The sequence below is a fragment of the Triticum urartu genome, chromosome 7A (assembly GCF_056163025.1).
Source record: "Triticum urartu cultivar PI428250 chromosome 7A, HENAU_Tu73, whole genome shotgun sequence".
Lineage (NCBI taxonomy): Eukaryota > Viridiplantae > Streptophyta > Magnoliopsida > Poales > Poaceae > Triticum > Triticum urartu.
In genome coordinates, this window is record NC_141879.1 from 41,017,809 (window position 1) to 41,038,078 (window position 20,270).

General features: G+C 49.4%; 1 pseudogene; it reads left to right on the plus strand.

The window, feature by feature from the left end:
* Positions 1 to 11,704: 11,704 nt before the first annotated feature.
* On the plus strand, positions 11,705 to 19,613 carry LOC147957463 (uncharacterized; annotated as a pseudogene).
* Positions 19,614 to 20,270: the final 657 nt, after the last annotated feature.

The following is a 20,270-nucleotide window of genomic DNA, read 5'->3' on the forward strand; positions in this document are numbered from 1 at the left end:
AATGCTGTGCAGGCTGGTAGTGCTGTTTCTTCGGCGCGCGCTCCTCGTCGGCGTGTCAGCTGGGCGGTTTCGGGACCTCCTGCCTGAAGCCGGGATGACAGCGCCATCCGGAAGTCGTTGAACACAGCCTCTGTCGATTCGCCGGGCGTCGAGTGTCGGGAGCTCCAGGCCACGACGCATGTCATAGTTGTCGTCACAATCATCTCGGAGCTGATCGTAACGAGAGCCTTGGCCTCGATTATTGATACGCCTAGCAGGGGCGCTGGAGCGTTGGTTGCCCTCGCGCCCGTCGTCCCAGCCACGGACATCATCCCAGCAGACCGGATCGCCATGGCCACTACACGGGCGGCACATAATCCTTCCATCAGCTTCTGCCAGTGGGGGAGACGGAATCATTAACGGCGGCGGGAGGCGTTCTTGCACTGGCTTCGGTGATTTGTTTGTGCACTGGCGTGCACGATGCCTACTCTGTCGACAAATCAGACATTTTTGTAGGGGTCACGACAGTCAACCTTGAGATGTCCCCGCTCCAACCTCTGTCTTGACTGATGCAGACTGGGAGACAGAGTTCTCCACCAATACGACGGTTTAACCAGCTTCCAACCCTCCTCCAAGCTTGCATCCACACCCAACGGCTCGAAAGACATCGTACGAGGCGTCGCAGGATTTGAAGGTATGGGCGTCCGCGCCGCGCCCTGACCGGCAGAGAAGGTAGCAGACCGCGCTGTCTTCAGGCATGACCTGGGGGCGCCATGGATGAGCTTAGCAGGAGCTGGATTCGGCAGGTCTTCAGCAGCAGCAAAGCAGACCTTCCGGGATGGACCCGGCGCAACGGAAGTAGGAGCCGTAGGTGGATCTTCTGGGAGGGGATCCGGAACAAAGGGCGAGCCTGGGGAGGTAGGGCACCCCGGCGGCAGCACTGGATCTGGCGTGGATCCAGCCAGCTGCAGGAAAAGCAAGAGAACAAGGTCCTCGCGAGCAAACCTTGGGCTGGAGAAACCAGAGGGGCACGGCGGTGATGCAGGGGAGTGGCACGGCTGGAAGCAGAGCGGCACAGCAGCGGCGGCGGCGGTGGCTGCGCGCACAGGTGCGGTGCGTCGCAAGAGCGTGGGCGGAGCCATCCGCCCGTGATAATTTTGTTCATGCACTTTTGTTGTTCTCGGGGATGCAAAGGCGGCATCGCTGGCACTAGGGCATCGGATCGTGGTAGCGCCAGCCTTCCGAGTCGGTGCGTAGGCGCGGCCGGAGCGCACCAAGGCGGAGCCACGCTGCTGGAACACACAACTGCAGTTTGCCGTGTGTCGCCCTCCCGTGATCGGAATTTGCACATCGTCGTTGCGGAGTTGGTGGCGTACACCGATGGAACGAAGCCGGCGGGTGCTCCTGGTGCCTTGGTGCCATCCCGTGGTGATGCATGCATGGAATCTTGTTGTGCACGTGGATGGATGCACTTGGCGATGAAGCCGGAGACGATGCAGCCGCGTTGTCGGTGTAGATCCGATTGAACCCAATACGCGTGTGCCGTCGCCCCGCGGGCGCAAGTGTCCATGCAGGTGCGGGTGACGAGGGACCTGAGGTCGATGTAGAAGGCCGCGCGGCCAATTCTGCACAGCTTTCACCTGAATTTGAGGATTCATAGGATTATTTCTGGCGGAAAGTAAAATCGATCTACTAGAATTTCGAAAACTGAAATTGATCTAATCTAACTTAATAACTAAGAGAACCAATCTAATCTTTGATTGATCGGGTGCCGCGCCCCAGGGGGGAGGAGATTGATCTCCCCGGGGACGGCGCGCTACGGAAGTGGTGGATGTGACCTAGGATCGGCCTCGTGAGACTAACCGCTCTAATACCATGTAGAAAACTATAGGACGGATAAATATTGTTGTTGTTGTTGTATTGATCTGACCCAGGTGTGGGATATATATAGAGTACAATATGAGAGACAGAGACTTGAAGTAGGGGACAAGTCGTACATGGTTTAAACCAATACTATCTCTAACTCCCAATCTTCAACTTAAACATAATTATACTTCTAACAGCCCGGACAACAACCATGATTTTATCTGCCTTTGGGATCATTAGTCCCATCAAGGAATGTGTCAATTTGTTCCAGTCGGTCAAATCTGCCATTTCATCTCTGCGCTCCCGATGGAGTGGCTCGCAGGAGCTAAGTCTCCATGATCATGTATTGCAATTACAGAGCGATATAAATCATCTCTGTGACACTCTTTCTGCAATGTATGATCTCATTAATGGAGCAGAGCGGAGAAGCTACGAAGAGTGTGTAGCCAAGATGCTTACGAGTCTCAAGGATGCCATGTCTGAGCTGAGGACCTTATTGATGAGTTTAGATGGTACAAGATGAAGGTGCAAGTGGAGGGCAATGCAATCCAATCTTCATTCATTGACTTCCTTGATAAGGTCATCCATGGCAACTTGAACAAATGGTATGATGTTCAATCAAGGTTGAATCATCTTCCAAGTCAGCCAGAGAATATGGAGCTTCGTGGAGTTACACATCACTTTGACAAATTAGTCAGGCCGGAGACCACCTCTTTGCTGTCAAAGGAAACAAAGATATTTGGTCGTGACAAAGAGCTGAAGCAGATCCATCATGGAATATGTTTTCATAATGTAATTTATTAATAATATTTACAATATAAATTTGACCAAACTTTGTAAAGTTTGACTTGAGACAAAAACTAAGGGCTTTGTTGCACCGGTCGATTGGGAGATCGGTGGTGCCGAGACACGCCCTTGAAATCCCCTTGTGCGTGTCTGGTCCTGTCATGCGCCCGCCCATGCAGATTACAAGAAAGTGGACGAATGTAATGAGAAACAAATAAATTAAACGAACGTAGTACTTTTCTCATTCAGTAGAATAGCTAAAGAAAAACTATGCGTCCACTTAATCACACTTCCAATTGAAAGTACTTCTCCTCAGACCGAATTTGGTGAGTATTAACGGGTACACACACTGCTGCATGGGACAGAACCTGCTTTATGCGTGCTCAATTTTCCTGGATTCTCAGTGGAGACGCACAATGCTGGTTCAGATTGTTCATATTCCCTTTCAGGCTCTTCTAACATCTCAACTCATTAGCAAGAAAACAAACCAACATTACACATTCTACATCTCATAACCTTTTTTTACATGTACATCTCATAACCTGATGACCAATGGAAGGAAACCCAAGGGAAAAAGTGGATATCGCATACTCATATATAAAGAGACTGGGCAATGTTCAAAAGGCCTGTTGCATTAGCAGCGCAATAAGCATGAGGCTGCCGAATGTTATGTTTCTCATGAAGAGTAACCATGTTTCTGGTGTTGGCCAGCTGCATATAAAATTCTGCTATTCACTGGCTGATTGCATGTATATGTTGGGATAAATAATCACTTCATTTTGAACTAAAACCTCAGCTCATTTTTTCTTGGACATAAAGTTCCACCCCTTTTTTTCCGTCATACGTAGAAGTTGAGTTTGCTTATTTCAGTCATTAATATTTGTCCAGGGATCACCCGCAAAAAAAAAATTTGTCCAGGGATGGAAACCATCTGGGAGGTTCCAACTCTCACATTAATTGTGCTTTGCTCTGTAAGTGAAGCCTGCTAAATTCAGATCGATAGTTTGGTTTGCGATGTTTTTTTTTTGAATCTAAGCACACTTTTTATTAGAATTCAGAGATGTTTATGGGAATACATTGAAGATCTGGCGGGTTTATAAGCCACACATGGCGCCTGAAATCCAGACCGAAAGCGTGCTTAGCGAGGCTATGTGCCTCAATATTTGTAGCTCTACATTCGAAGATGAAGGTGCAGTCATTGATTGTTCTTGCAGTGTCTCCAATTTCCCTTATTATGCTTGCATACATTCCTCCCTCCTGCTTGTGAATATCCTTGATTACCCTTTGGCAATCTGAGGCGATGATTACATGTGATAAACCAAGGTCCAGTGCCAGAGCGAGCGCCTCTCGACATGCCAATGCTTCCAAAGTTGGTGGATCAGTAATATCCCTGATTCTGATTGCGGAAGAACCCAGGTATAGTCCCGAGGCATCCCTACATACCGCGCTGAAGGATCCTTCGTTTTTATTTCTTGAAACTGCACCATCTACTCGTATCTTCACAGACCCGAGCGGAGGTGGGATCCATCTGGGAGATGGTTGTTGTTGGTTCTATCCCGTAGGTGCTGAAGACCTCTTTGGCTTGCAATCTTCCAAATCCCTTATATATCGTTTGATGAAGTGATGTGTTGAGAGTGGACTTTGGAATATATTCTCATGTAATGCTTGTCTCCTTGAGAACCAAAGTGCCCAAAGGGTAATTGCTACCTGAATGAATTCGGTAGCCGACAACATATCAATTAAGGCGAACAACCATCTCTTGGCATCAGGTTCTGTGTTGTTGTTCAATGCTTCGACCAGTTCAGCATCCTCAAGAGCCCAGACACACCGTGCTACCGTGCAGTGAAGCCGCGAATGTTGCCATGAATCCTCAGAACCGCACAATCCACAAGACGAGCTAGTGGACATGTTTCGATAATGGCGCACATCAGCCGTAGGAATTGATTGGTGCGCAAGTCTCCATAAGAAGATCTTAACTTTGGATGGAACCTCCACTTTCCATAGCCTTTGCTAGAGCTTGGTCTCCCTCTCGCTGTTTGAGTTAGCTGGTCTGCCCCCGAGCCATGCTTCTCGCCGCATCTTTGTTTCTACTAGCATCCGATAAGCTGATCTCATAGAAAAACCCCGTTCTTCTCATGGATCCATGACCAGAAATCCTGGATGTGCCGTGTGCATAATGGAATTGACATTATGGCTTGTGCATCGGTAGGAATAAAGACCTGAGAAATAAATCCTCTGTCCCATTCAGCCCCCGGCAAGATCAGATCACCCACCCGTTGGGGCGGGTTAGCAACTCTGCATACAATAGGACGCATATTTGATGGCCTAGGGATCCAGTTATGATCCCAGATGTTTGTTGTTTGGCCATCCCCGATGCGACGGATAAGCCCTTGCTTCATAACCTCTCTCCCCTCAAGTACTGACCTCCAGATCTGAGACGGGGTTGAACCAAGCTCAGCTTGTAAGAAATCTGAATTCGGGTGGTACTTGGCCTTTAGCACCCGCGCGCTGAGGGCTTCAGGATCTTGCAAAATTATGTATGCTTGTCTAGCCAGCAGCGCCAGGTTGAAGATCTCGACATCCCGGAAGCCCAGACCTCTGCAATTCTTCGGCCTTGTCATAGTACTCCAAGAAACCCAGCTAAGTTTCCTTTGGCCTTCTCAACTGCCCCACCAAAACTTCCTAATCAGTGCGTTCAAATGTTCACTGAGACCACGGGGTAATTTGAAACATGACATTGAGTACACCGGCACTGCTTGGGCAACCGATTTAATCAGTACCTCTTTTCCTCCTACCGAGAGGAGTTTTTCCATCCATCCATTTATCTTGGCCCAAACTCTATCCTTCAAAAATTTAAAAGCCCCATTCTTGCTTGTTCCCACATCCGAAGGCATTCCCAAGTATCTCTCTATCAAGGATTCATTCTCAATATTTAGGGCCTCCTTTACCTCTTCTCTGAGAGAATTGGGGCATCCCTTGCTGAAGAAAACGGAGGACTTTGCAAGGTTTATTCTCTGGCCCGATGCATTACAGTAGCTTTCCATCAATGAAGACAACTCATTAGCTCCAGTAGCACTAGCTTTTACAAACAGCAGGCTATCATCCGCGAAGAGCAAGTGGCTAACCGGCGGAGCCGAAGGTGCCACTCGAATTCCGTTCAACTGGGATGATTCATCTTGGTATTTTAAGAGGTACGAAAGGCCCTCCGTTGCAAATAAAAATAGGTATGGAGAAATTGGGTCTCCCTGACGGATTCCCCTTGAAGGAATAAAACCATCAAGCTTAGATCCATTAAACAGAACTGAAAACTTAACCGAAGATACCATTCTCATCACTATATCAACCCACTCATGTGCAAAACCCATCATGGTCATGATTGCTCGCAAGTAAATCCATTCCACACGGTCATAGGCCTTCATCATGTCCAGTTTTACTGCACAAAATCTGTTTCTCTTGGCTTTGTTCCTCTTCAAGCATTCATAAGCAGTGATAATATGTAACGCCCCGAGACCGATGCTCGAGAAGACTTCCATATGTTCCGGGTTTCGCCGTGTGTTTCATTTGTGCCTGCCCTTTTATTTTTGCGTTGCATCATGTCATCATGCCATCATCTCATAAATCTTTTGCAACTCAACTAAATAAATTGCATGGATCTTCGGTCCATTTAAATCGAGGGAATTCACATGGTGATTCTCTTTAAAACATAGCCGCCCAATAGCAGGGAGCTATATTAAATATTTCATTAATGTGGAATTACCTTGACACACTTGCAAAACAATTCCCCATGCCTTTGTCCTATGCATCATCTCCTTCTCCTTTCCTTCTATTTCCTTTCTTTTGCAAGTGCCACTTTCCCCTTCTCTATTAATGTTCATTCTTTTCCTTTAAATTCTCGACCATGCCTTCAACCTCTCTGCCAAATTTCATCTCTTTTGACGTTGTTTTGGTTGGGTTCAAAATTGCATCAAGTTTGAAGTTAATTCAAACTTGGTTTAATTTTCTACCTTTAAAAATGCCCTAAGAATTTTTTTCAAATATTACATAAATCCTGGACCCCATAGCATTTTATCTCCTTGTCAGAAACCTCCCTCAGAACCCTGCTCTTTTCTTTTTATTTTGCTATCTGAGGTTTTTTTATTAAAAGAGAAGAGGGAAGGAGAGAGGAGCCCAGCCAGGCCTCTGGCCACTTGGGCCTCCTAGCAGAAGCCCGCCTAAGGTCCAGCCGCCGGCCTCTCTAGGGCAGCCCCTCCTTCTCTACTGGGCCGGCCCAAGGCCAAAGCCTACCTATTCCTAACCTAACCCTCTCCCTGGCCCGACCCCCATCTCCCTCGTCTCCCTCCAGGCCGCCGCCAGCACCCGCACGCACGAGCCCCGCTAGATCCCCTCGCGCATCTCTCTTCTGCCCGATCCCTATCCTCCTCCTCTCTTCCTCGCGCTGATCCCCATGGCCATGGACCCCGACCTCCTCCTGTGGCACCCTGCTCCTGTGCTCGTTGGAGTCCAGCAGCCACCCCAGTCTCCTCACGCGCGAGCAGAAGCCCAGCTCCAGCAAGCCCTGTCGCCTCCCGTCGTTCTAGCCTGGCCACAGCCACTTGCGCGCCCGACGCCGCCACGCCTCCAAGTTCGCCGCCGCCAAGCTCCGTCCCGCGCCCGAGTGCCTCCACCGCGCGGTCGCCTGACCCACGCGGCCATGGCACCGCCGGCCTCCATGGTTTGCCGCACCCCTGCCGGCCTCTCCTTCCTCGTGCCGCACCACCAGACCCGACGCTCGATCTCTTCCTCGCCCTGCCGATGCTCTGGCGCCGTCCCTCGCCCTCGCGCCTCCTTCTCCTCCGCGCCGGTGACCTCCTGCTGCCTCCTCCACCACTAGTTCAGGCCAGCTCCACCGCCCTGCCCGTCCCCGGCCGAACCTCATCGACAGGAACTGTCCCTGCCTCTGGTTCCTCCACCATCGTGCCTCGTCCTTGCCTCCTCTACCGACCGCGCAGGCCACCGGAGTCGTCGACAGCCGAAGCCCGGCCACGTTGCAGCCCCTGCTGCCATCGACCTCGCCTGGACCCGTCAAGCTCCGCCGCTCAACCTGCATCATGCCGTTCACCGGAGTCCCTCTGCTGCTCCCCTGTGTCAAGTTTGCTGCTGCGTCGTCGTCTGCATCCACCATGGCCTCGCCTCTGCTCGAAGCAGATGAACAGCAGCGTCCGCCGCATGCTTCCTTTGTATCGTCGCCCCCGCGCCAAGTCCTGTTTGTGGATTTCGTCAAGTTCGAGCTTCGTTGAATGAGGGCTTTTGCCTTGCTCATTTTGGGACGCGACAAGTTCCTCTTTGAAAGTACGTCTACATGATGACCTGACAAGTACCGTGGCATCGAAGACCTTTCATGCGTCAAGTCCATCTCTGAGGATTTCACCAAGTACCACGACGGCCGTTATTCGTCAAGTACCCCTTCGGATCACCAAGTTTCGGCTACCATCATCGTGAACTGCTTTCGAAACGTATATCACTAACGCCAAGTACTAGTTCTACGAGGACCGCCAAGTTCGTCTTCTGTCGTCTCCGAAATCGCCAAGTACCACGTCGATACGAGAACAACTACCCTCGACGTGCATTTTGCCAAGTACCACTACCGTCGACCCTCGAAGACACCATGGATGTCAAATTTCTCGCCGTGACCTTGAACATCTACGAAAACTTGTGCGGCTAAGAGCGTGAACGACAACCGTTGCGAGAACGACTACTTCCACTACGAACGTCCCGAGAACGTCTACTTCCCCTACACCTCATCGAACTTGAACCCCTTCGATAACGCACGCTTCAAAGGTATAACCCCGAGATGTATGGGATGCTAGTGCTTGCTCCGTGCTCGAATTGTCGGTGCACGTTGCCCCTCTTTTGCCTTGTCACTGTCGTCGACCCGTGGGAACCCGGTCACCGGGATCACCCCACCATCTTTTGCACGCTCCCGCCACACTTTCTTTTGCATCGACGTCTCAATGAGTTGTCGGAACCGGAACGTTGCCGTGTGATACGTCTCCAACGTATCTATAATTTTTGATTGCTCCATGCTATGTTATCTACTTTTTTGGGCAATATTGGGCTTTATTATACACTTTTATATCATTTTTGGACTAACCTATTAACCGGAGGCCCAGCCCAGAATTGCTGTTTTTTACCTATTTCAGTGTTTCGAAGAAAAGGAATATCAAACGGAGTCGAAATGGAACGAAATTAACTGGAGAAGTTATTTTTGGAAGGAAAGCTACCGGATGGACTTGGACCCCACGTCAGGAGCCAAGGGAGGTGCTCACGAGGGTGGGGGGTGCCCATCCCCTCTTGGGCGCGCCCCCCTGCCTCGTGGGACCCCCGAAGCTCCACCGACGTACTTCCTGCACCCATATATACCTACGTATCCTAAAACTTTCAGAACAGAGAATAGATCGGGAGTTCGTGGTGGAAACAGGTGGGGTGGCGATGATGGCCGGGGACGTGGATTTTTAGAGCACTTGCACCCAGGCCCTGCTATCCTAGCTCTCTAATATCGCTTTAAGATCCGTGCGACACAACTAACTTTCTGTATGAAATTTTCTCTTTTTTGTTTGTCCCACATAGAACATATCTTGAAGTTCAAATCTATGCAGCGTGCCAAAACTTTCTAACTAGAATCTAGGATAAATCTTTCAGATTTTTTTTCCAACATAAATACTAAAAATATGATTTTTAATCAAACAATACATATTTTGTATATTTATATTTGACAAAAAAATCTGAAAGATTTGTCTTCGATTCTACTTAGAAAGCTTTGCCACGCTGCATAGTTTTGAACTTCAAGATATGTTCTACGTGGGAGAAACAAAAAAGAAAAATGTATTTGCATGAATTTTAAAACAGGAAATGGATGGCTAGATAGATAGGGCCTGGGTGCATGGGCTCTAATATAGTAGTATTTTCGTGATGGCCGGTGGGTTGCAGCTGGAGAACAAAGGGAGGGTGACGATGGTGAGGGATGCCGGGAGGGAGCCGATCGACAAAGAGGGCCAAGGAGGAGCCAGAGAAAAGGCAAAGGATGGAAGGCTGAGAGCATCTCCAGCCGTTGGCCCCCAGGAAGCGCTAAAGATCGCCCCCTGGGGCGCACCAGCGCAAAACGCGCGCTGGGGGTGTGATGCCGCCCAGTCGCGGCGCTCACGGGATTTTTTTGAGCGGCGAAAACACGACGAGTTCATGCATATTTCGGCGACTTCAAACCAAATTCAACCAAACACTGCGCAAACACGGCGAGGTCATGCATATTTAAAGTATTTTACAAAAAGAAAAAAACACACTACTAGGCCCGCTCACCGTCTCGCTCGCCTCGCCACTCCTCGCCAGCCGCCGCCCTTGCAGTTCTACATGCCGAGGAGGCTGTAGAACCGCGTGTAGTCGTCGCCGTCGTCGTCGTCGTCATCGTCGTCGCCGCCGCCTCCGTCGTGGCCGTCGTCCCTGCTCCAACCCTCCCCCGGTTGGCGCGGCGGGTTGGACGGTCCGGCGGCGTCCTCGTCGTCGTCGCTGTCGAGGATCACGACGTTGTGCTCGTCCTCGCGCCCACACTTGCGGGCGGCGATCTCCTCCAGGGCCCGGGACTGCCAGGTCATCTCCGTCCGGTGGTAGTCGTCGCGCACCCACAGCAGGGCTTCCGCGTCGGAGAAGCCACGCCGGGCTATCTCCTCGTACTTCTGGGGAGACTGGGCTCCGGCTTGTGCGCGACGAGGACGAGGCGCCCAGAAGCGGGGGGTGGAGTCGGCGATGCGGATACCGGAGCTGCGGGTGCGCCGGCTGACAGGCGTGTCCTGGGCTCCTGGGGCTACGGCTTGACAGGGCGGAGGCATGGAGAGCCAGTCGACCGACCGGACGAGGAGGAGGACGCCCCGGGGTTCATGCGCCTCGGCGTCCACGAGCTCCCACGACGGCGAGAGAAGGACGGCGGGGAGGGGTACTACAGCCTCGGCGTGTTGCCGCCCTCGATGTACTCGAGGACGGCCTCCAGCGTGCGGCCGGGCACGCCCCACCATCGGCACTGCCCCTCGGAGTTGAGCCTGCCAGAGGGCACGACGCCGTTGGTTGCCTCGAACTGCTCGGCGTGACGGCGGCGGAAGTAGGGCTCCCAGAGCGGGCTGTCGGGGACGTAGCGCGGCCCCTCCCTCGCCGCCCGCGGCAGAGAGGCGCGAATACGCGCGATCTCCGCACGACGCGCCGCCCCGGTGGGCGGTGGTGGCACCGGGACCCCGGCGGCGCTGATTCTCCACGCCCCGGGCACCTGCATGTCCGGCGGGACCGGGTACTCGGCCTCGTAGAGGAGCCGAGTTTCGTCTTCGTGAAGGTGGCGGCGGCCGAAGCCGTTCGCCACCGCGCCGTCGCCTGGGAATTGTTCGGCCATTTCTACGAACTGGGACGGCGAGGGAAGAGGGAGGAAGGGGAGATAGGGCGCGTCGGCGGTGAAGACTCTGTGTATGCCACCGGCGCGCTAGGGTCGGCTTATAAGGGGCGTCCGTGGGCTGCTATGGCAGTCTGATACCAAGCTAGATTGGGTAGAATTCCACACTGTATTGATCTCAGGGCTACAACACGTACACATAGCGAGGACCAACGAGTTGCCCTACACAAGTGGCACGCAGGCGTAGCAAACGTTGAGATTCAAAAGAATAGGGACGTGCACAACAGAGTATGTAATGTACATGACCAGCTATATATACTTTTTCCAGTCCTTTTTACTCTGCATATTATGTTTGTTCGAAGTCAATCTCATTTAACTTTGACCAAATTTATATAAAAAATTATAGACATTCACATAACAACACCAATATCATTAAATTCATCTTAGAATATATTTTCATATTATATTTATTAAATATTATAGATGCTAATAATTTTTAATATAAATTGATCAAACTTAGCAAAGTTTGATTTTCGGCAAATTCAATATAGAAAGTAAAAAGGATCGGAGGGAGTACGTCTAACAATTAGGGTACCAAGGCTGCTAGTCAATTTTTGAACCGATGATTCCCGATCGGACCACGCAGACCGCCCTCCAACCCCCAATCCAATGCTACGGAATCGAGCAGAGGCCGCCGCCGCTGGCGTCTCCGGCCTCCCGCCGGACATGCTAGCCAACATCCAAACCCGCCTGTGCCTCATCGACCACCTCGCCTTCGCCGCCGCCTTCCGCATGCCGGAGGCGCCGTGCCTCGTCCTGCCCGGCGACGCCTCGGAGACCGCCACGCTCTTCTAGCTCGCGGACCGCCGCTCCGCCGTCGTGCGCGTCCCGGGCCCCGACCACCTCATCCTCCCGCGGGTGGCTCGTCACCGCCGACGTCTTCGCCCGGCTGCGCCTCGTCAACCCGGTCACCGGCCGGCATGGGGGCTCCGTCTTCTCGTTCGAGGAGAAGCCGTTCATCAGGGGACCCCCCGCCGTACCCCAACGGATTCGCCACGATGACTCCCAGCTCGATGCGCCGCTTCTTCTACCACAAGGTCGTCCTCTCTGACTCGGCTGACATTGCCATGCTTATCACCAATCTACGGTACGGCGCCATGGCCTTCGCCACGGCGAAGGGCCGCGTCTGGAGGCTGGTGCTCTCGCGCCACAGCATCGCCAAGGTCAGGACGAAGTGTGCCAGGTGGCCGAGCCGCCCTCTCGCGACAGCATCGAGGACGCCCTCCACCATGAGGGCAGGTTCTACTCAATCACTTACTTTGGCGAGGTGGAGGCGTGGGAGCAGGACTCCGAGGGTACCGGCGTGTTCACCAGTGTGGTGGTAGCGCCAGGGCAGTCCTGGTGCGACCACCGCAAGTACCTGGTGACGGCGCTGGGCAGTCGGCTGATGGTCTCACACATCGGTTGACATTCAAGGTGCAGGTCCTTGATGCTGGTGCCGAGCAATGGAAGGAGGCGGACGACATCGGCGACACCGCGCTGTTTGTTGGGGTGAACGGTTCGCTGTGCGTGTAGACCAGGGAGGACCCTGAGCTTAAGGCCGGCTGCGTCTACTACACCCGCCGACGATCTGTCGCTGTACTACCTCGACAACCAGCATGGCGCCGGGTTGTTCAGCCTCAAGGACAGCAGGGAGGAGAAGGTCGAGGGCCTTGGGTCGCACCGGAACAAGCCGCCGCCAGCATGGTTCACACTTTCCATCCCATGATAGGTTTGATGATTGATTCGGATTTGGTAGCCTGGGTGGCCATTTTTTCTGAAGAAACATTGGGTGGGTTAATCAGTTTCAACTTTATGCTATGATGGTGTTTTCAACCAAAATTGTTAATTGTTTAATTATTGCCTTGTGAGGTTTCTGGATTAACAGGTTTAATTTCAGAAGAGAGCAGTAGTCATAGTTATCTATGCCAAACTGCAACCAAGCTAACAGCAAGCTGCACATGTTTTCCAGCCTTCTACGATGGATAGATTATACACCCCTCACACCGAACGGTGGTTGTATTTCAAAAGGGATGTGGTGCAGGGTTCAGAAGTATTTAATTTTGTATTTCTGTTTTGCCTTTTGATTGTTTCAAACTGCAACCTAGTTGTTATAGAGCACTGGAAAGAATCAAGCTTGTCATTTTTGCACATTTATATCGCTACTGAAGTAGCCTCCTCGGCTTCTTCTACAAGCAGAGCATCATCCTTGCTGGTGTTCAGTTTATGGAAGCCTATATTACTTGTATTGTCGCCAGGATGATGATGAAATGGCCTTTTTAGGACTGTCGGCTTGAGGCTCCTTGCTATGAAAAACCCTAGCTGCACATGTTCTCCAGGAGGGATAGAACAGATTATTTTGGAAGGGATTGCGATTTGCTGATGAGAGGGAGAACATCTAGTACTCCATACTTCACATTTTTCAAGCATTTGGGGTTCAATGGGAGTATGAGAAACAAAATACTACAGTAGTATTTGTTTGTTTTTTGAGGGAAAGCCTTCATGACAGCTTTATTCATTGTGTAGAATATGTGGGGGGGGGGGGGGGGGGGGGGGGGGCGCTTGGTTCCTGGAGCACGAGAAACAATTGGTTTGCATATGCAGGGGTTAACACTTCTTGTTTGGGCTATCGTGTCACGAGAAACAATTGGTTTGCATATGCAGGGGTTAACACTTCTTGTTTGGGCTATCGTGTCATGCAATTGTTTTTCACCGAATGCACTACATTGCTGATCGAGGATGCATTTGATCTATTAGTTTTCGCGACCATGTCCAACTTGGAAAGTTACAGTGCAGTCTAAGTATGCAACAAGCTAGCATGAAAACTGTAAGATATGATCACTAGAGGAAAGTTGATCAGCAGACCATTTCTCACCAAATCGATGGCGTTTATTTTGCCTGGTTAAGCATTTCACTATTAGGGAAAAGCCTATACACAGAATTTTACCAATAGCGCTGTACAAAATCAACCGCTGCTGCTACTTAATAGCAGCGCGCGTAAATAAGCCACGCTACTGCTATCACTTTAGCAGTAGCGCGTACTAGCGAAAAGAGCTGCTGCTACGTTTGAACTGGGCGCACATAGCTAGCCCAACCTAGCAGTAGCGCGTATAATGGCCCAGCGCTACTGCTAATCTCCTTAGCTGCAGCGTGTATTCCAGAACGCGTTGTAGCTAACGTAGCAGTAGCGCCCTTTCTGGAACGCGCTGCTGGTACTTCTGACTTAACCACGCGGTTCGTCCTTCTCCGGCCACTTCATCCCCCAAATCAACTCCACTCTCGCCACCGCCGTCGCCCCTCGGCCGCCGCGCGCTCTCCCCACGCCGCCCCGACCCCAGATTCAACGCCGGCCCCGACCTCAACGCCGCCCGGGACGCCGCCCCCGACCCCGACCTCAACGCCGCCCCGGACGCCGCCCCCGCCCCCCCCCCCCCCCCCCCCCCCCGACCTCAACGCCGCCCCGGAGCCCCGACCACGACCTCGACGCCGCCTGCCCCTCCCTCGTCGCAGGCACCCGAGGTGAGCACGCCTGCTCCTCCCTCTCCCCTACCTCTGCCTAGGGTTTCTACCTCCATCAAATTAGTTAGGGTTTCTATCACTTTCCGCCCCTATAGGTTCATCAAATTAGATGGTAATTAGGGCAGTAGTTCTTAGGTACTAATTAGTTAGTAAGAACTAGGTACTAATTAGGTACTAGAATATTTTTATTTATAGTAAGTTTATTTTTAGTAAGAACTAGTTGAATTAATAGAACTAGTTAGTAAGAACTTGTTGCTATTTTTTTAGTTAAAGCAATTTTCCCGCATCGACATGGACGATGCCTATCCCGCATCCTCGTCGTCGAGTCGGCGGAGGACGACACCTGCTTGACCAGATGGGCCATGTCCGGGACTGGGCTCCGCCGGGGTGGTACTGGGAGGCGCTACCTACCGGGGGGCGCAGGTTGGTGAGGAGCCAGCCTGTCATTGACCCGAACCTTCTTTGGTGACGGTCGCGTGGGCCAGTGACGATCCAGAGGCTCGAGGACTCCGCGGAGGTGGTGCGTCACCGTGTCAGTGAGGAGGACGCACACGTCCGTCGCTACTTGTTTGCGTTGGAGCACAGGTTCTCCAATACCTGGCAGGTTCTCCAGGGATCTCACTGGAGCTATGATCCCGTGATGGTTCCTTCTCTGTGGGTGTCCACCGCCCGCGCCGATACCCGTCGTGTGCTAGGGTTTTAGTTGTACTAGTGATGTTATATGTATGACACTATTCAAGATGTATTAGTGATAATATTCGACGATGTACGGACGCATGAGATGATTTACTTTTGCTTATTGAATGCATGCTAATTTGAGTCTTATAAGATATTTTGAAATGTATATCTTGTGTTGCTCAATATCCAAGTGGCCGGTCATGTTTGCAGGTTACACCTCCGAGTGGCCTATGTTTTGCCGGAGTGTTGATTCATTTCCGTTCCGGCAAATTTCAGGCGCTCGATATATCCTATTTTAGCAAAGGTCATGCCGGATTTTTCTGTGAATTTTGGCATGACTTTTGCCAGAATATGTAGGAAATATCGAGTGCCCAGGATTTGTGTGTTGAGTATCCTAGTAGTTGTCTTTTATCGATTTTCAATTAATGTTTTAACTATGAACATAGGAAATGTCTGACGACAAAAGGGATTTCGGTATTTGCAAATACTGCGAAGACGAGCGCGGCCTGTGCGACGGAATCTTCCTAGATGATGATAGACGCTTCAGCATCAAGCTGGACGAGAACTTCGAAGTGGATACAGTAAGTCACAATGACAAGTCTTTTTTCGTAATTAAGCATGACATCTGCTTCATTTGCTTCAACTTATTTTTTTTACTATTCTACTAGCATATCCCCTGCCATGCAAGAGTTTTTGTATTGGATAAGATAGGTCTCAGTCATACTATGGAGGTAAAGAAAGTTTATTTGAAGACCAAGCATGGTTATATTTTCCACGCAAAATTATACAATTCAGACGACTACACCTATTTTGGATGCAAAACATGGCGAGCACTATGCAAGACTTATGCATTTGAGCCTGATATGGTTATACCTTTGATATTCGTCCGGAAGATGATATTGAAGGTAATACCGACATCTGGGTCGATTTGCAGACGCCTCCAGTTACACCAAAATGTAAGTTTCTCAACCATATTTATGTCTTTGATATTGTTTATTCAAAAATAGTTGACAACTAATTTGTATTGTCAGCTTATTTCGGTGCAAGCAAACATGTCCAGCGCTTGGTAGACAGGACCTACTACTGTCCCGGGGCTGAACTAAACTGCGAGGAGCTAAGTCATTATGTTTCATGGCTTGAGGATCTTGATACCGTCAAGAAAATTTTTCTTCCTGGACTTAGAAATCTTAGTACTGAAAACGTGCGATCAATAGTGTTCGTCATGAACTACGGTCACATCTATTTAGGAAGGTTGGTAAGATTTTTACTATTTGTCCTCAGTGCATCTTTTCCATACATTATTTGTGAAGCTAAACTTCATTGCTAAGTATGTGACCATACGATGTTCTTCAACAGGGACTCCCGATGAATGTTGTGCCTTATGGGATCGAGACTAAAGGTACCATGAGTACTATTAGCTTACGACCAAGATATCCTACATGTTACTTTAGTGCATTCAAGATCAGCGATGAATGCTTAATAGTGCAAGACTGGACCAGATATGTGATGGGGGAGCGCAGACAAGTACTAGGGGGCAGCAAACAGATGTGCTACCCAAAATTAGGAGACAGGTTCATCTGCATGCTCCAACTTGATCAAGGAGGAGAGCTACACATGTTTTATGTTGTTTTACCTAAGAGAGAGCAGCAGGAGTGATTAGCTAGAAATGAGTTTGAGGATGATGATGTGCTACACTATTACTATGATGATAAAATAGCTAGTGTTGGTGGTAATGACTGATGATTATTATTAGCTAGTGCTAGTGGTGATTAAATAAATATTGTTGGTGCTAATGATTATGATGATGATTAAATAGCTTGTGCTGGCGGATTAGATTCAAGTGGAGGCAACATGTGGTGCACATCGAAAGTACTACTAGTCCAAACTAGATCAAGTTTGGATTAGTAGTATACTTTTGACATGCACCACATATTGCCTCCACTTGAACCTAATCCACCTTCATTTGACACACTGTTATGGACATAATGATGTAAACCTCATAACTGGTATTGTACCAATATTTGTACGATGGCGCATAAATACACTAAAAATAAAAAAATAGAAAAATGAAAAAACAATACTAGTAGCGATGGAAAGGAAACATGCTGCCAGTAGTTACATTAGCAGCAGCGTGGGAGTGAACAAGCGCTGCAGCTATTTATCCTAGCAGTAGCGCGTGCGGCACGCGTTACTGCTAAGCAATAGCTGTAGCGCCTTATTAGTAGCGCGCCTACCCGCGCTACTAGTGAACACAAAACCAGCGCTACAGCTAGGGTTTTCCCTAGTAGTGTTTGTTCCCTTTTTTTGATGTGAACTATGGTGGGCAGCTAGAGAGCTACTCCCTCAGGCGCCCCCGCGTCGTCTCCTAGAGGCAACTCGGGCGGAACCCCAGTACCGCCGCCGCCGGACCCCCTCCTCCACCATATCCCCTCGCCGCCGCCGGCTGACGTCGTCGGGCGAAGCCCCCCGGCGGCTAGCAGCGGCGGGTGTAGCCCCCGTTCGGCTCCTCCTCGCTCCCGCCCCTCCCACTCCCATGGCGGTCGCCGCCGTCGTCTGGTGACGCTCCCCTGGCCGGCGCTCCTTTCCGCGTTTCCCCAGGCGCCTCATGTGGAAATTTCCAGCATGATAATTTTCCCATTACATAATTTTTATCTAGATGTGCCCTAGACACACCCTTAGAGATATATAAAGAGACAGAGTTGGCAACTTTCAGAACACCGGTTACAATAGCAGCATGATAACTGTGATGAGGCTGAATGGTGTGTAGCTCATCGGTAAATGTGTTCCCCGTGTTGACCCCTGCACATAATCGTTCACATGCTGATCGGATTTATACGTTGGGGTAAATAGTCACTTTCCTTTAGAACTAAGATCTCTCCTTTTCGCCGGGAGGTAGAGTTGAATCATTCTACTAATAGAGTGGGGGAAAGTAGAGAATGGCTTTGTTGCTCTTGCCATTCTCACACTCTTCTACTATGCTTTTTTTTGTATGTCCTTCCTTTCGAAGTACCAAGCTACTCCTTCCTTTCGAAGACGTTTTCCGATTCTAGTAGAGTTGGAAAAGATCTTACATTATGGGACGGAGGAAGTAGTTCTCAGCAAATTCTGTAAAAGTTGAGCTTGCTTATTTTAATCACATCGTCCTCCTCCCCTAATCTTGACCACAGATTAGCATGGACAAAAACACAACGAAATAAATAATTCAGGAAGACAATGGTGCTTGCCCTCATGGATGGTGACAAATTGATAATCTATATAAACAATGTGCACATGGATAACTCTGTTTCTATACTTCGGTCATCTTCTCTTGATGGACATACTGAGTGCTTCTCATACGTTGTACACATTTTGATTCGAACAAACAAAACGTTTCTCCATGTCAAAAATAGGTGTTTTCAATGGGACAAAATCATGTCTATGAATGTTGGCGCTGTAGCAGCACACTTTCCTTCAAATTTTCATGGTTTCTCAGCGGGCACAGACCAACGACCACAACGTAATTAGTCCACAATTTATTTCAGTTTCTTCTAAAATTTCAACTCATCGGCAAGAGAACATATCAAAAGTTCAGTAATCAAGTGTACACTCATAACCTGATGTACAATGGAAAGAACACAGAAAAGGTGCATATGATTTAGAGGTATATAAAGAGACAATGTGGGCAAAACTTTGGTTAGATTAGTGTGATAAGTCATAAGTGTGATACTGCTGAATGGTGTGTAGTTCATGCTGAGTGACAGTGTCTCTTCATGTTGGCCACCTGCCGTTTATTTTCCATTGTTTGCCATGTATACATGGGATAAATACTCATTTTCAGTTTTAGCTAATATCTCAACTCATTTTCAATGGGAGGCAAGGTTGCATCTCATTTTCCGACCTGCTCATAGAGTGGGGGAAAAGAGCTGAACACGGCTCTGCTGCTCTTGCCACATTCACTCTTCTACGACGCAATTTGAGCCAATTCTGACCATACCATGTAAAAGTTAAATTTCTTATTTTAACCACAATCATTGTCCAGGGAGGTACAACCTCTCTAATTAGTTGTGGTTTGCTATGTAGGCACAGCCTGATGGATTTAGTAACATATTTGTTCACAGTGGTAGTTTGGTTAGTGATGCATATGACCTTGCAAACTGCTTTCTCGAAGAGCTGGGGACATGACAGCGGCAGGATTTGGGTGCCACCACCTGACCCTGACGTGACCAACACCTTGATGGGCTACTTTGAGAAATTCATAGAGCTGAAGAAGGTGCAGAAAGGTCTAGGGATGGTGGTGTTCGAACTGCTGGCACAGACGTACGCGGCGGCTGGAAAGAAGTTTCCTGGGATGCGACATCGTTGAAGATAAAAGATGTGGAACTCAGTGAGGAAACTGATAAGCAGGTCGATTCCATCTCTGTTGATTAATTATGTTGATTAGCATCCTACTTTATTTCATCTCAATAACAGACAACAGAATGCTCTCAAACTTTTTGTTGTTTTCTTCTGCAAAACCTGTAACTTCAGGATATATACTGAAATATTAGCCTGACTTTTATTTCTCCTCATCCATTATTTTCTCAGCATGATTTTCAGTTGATCACAATAGAGAATAATGCCATCACATATATACATTATGGATGAACAATCATTATGGGCCAATCTGTCGAACGGAATATATATTGTCCACATTATCTTTCAGTTTTTTCTAAGATCTCAACTCATCGGCAAGAAAATATATCAAAAGTTCAGTTGTGAGTGCACAATGAACACCTGCAGAAACAGTGCATATGGTCCAGACATACATATGGAGAGAAAGTGGACAATGTTCAAGACGGTCAGTTAAATTAGCAGCGCTATAAGTGTGATGTGTGTCGCAAAAAAGGAGAAAAGTGTGACGTGGATGAATGGTGTGTACCTCACGAGGAGACGATCGAGTAGCAGTTAATGTTTCTCATATTGGCCATATGCGTACACTTTTTGGGTGGTCACATGTATATCATTGCTGTAAAGATTCATT